The sequence below is a fragment of the Corapipo altera genome, unplaced genomic scaffold, assembly GCF_003945725.1.
Source record: "Corapipo altera isolate COAL_440 unplaced genomic scaffold, ASM394572v1 61016, whole genome shotgun sequence".
NCBI classification, from domain to species: Eukaryota; Metazoa; Chordata; class Aves; order Passeriformes; family Pipridae; genus Corapipo; species Corapipo altera.
In genome coordinates, this window is record NW_020885063.1 from 17,626 (window position 1) to 18,071 (window position 446).

A 446-nucleotide genomic window follows, 5' to 3' on the forward strand; every position below is an offset into this window, starting at 1 on the left:
GATCTCTGAGGGCTGAGGGCCCTCCAGGGGCTGCGAGATCTCCAAGGACTCAGGGACCCCCTCCAGCCCCTCCTCAGCTCCACCAGGCTCCCCCATCCTAGGAAGGGACTGATGCTGCACCTCACGAGCTGACACCCAAAATGGGGGAAAGTGACCAAAACCAGGAGGCTTAAATAGCCCTGAGGCCAGAGAGGCTCAGGTGGGGCTCATCTGGGCCTGACGAGGGGCACAGGGCGAGGCAGGGGGTGCTCTGCCTGCGCCTCTTCTCCACTCACCCTCCCAGCCTGAGAGTCACAGAGCCTCGATCCCAAAAAGGCACCCCAAAACCATCCTGGGGGGACACTGGGGCTCTGTACAGGGCTGGGCACCGGGATTCACAGGGAGAGACAGGTTGGTTTGAGAGGCCTCGTGTGTCCCCGGAGGTGTGGGAAGTGCTTTTGGGTGGG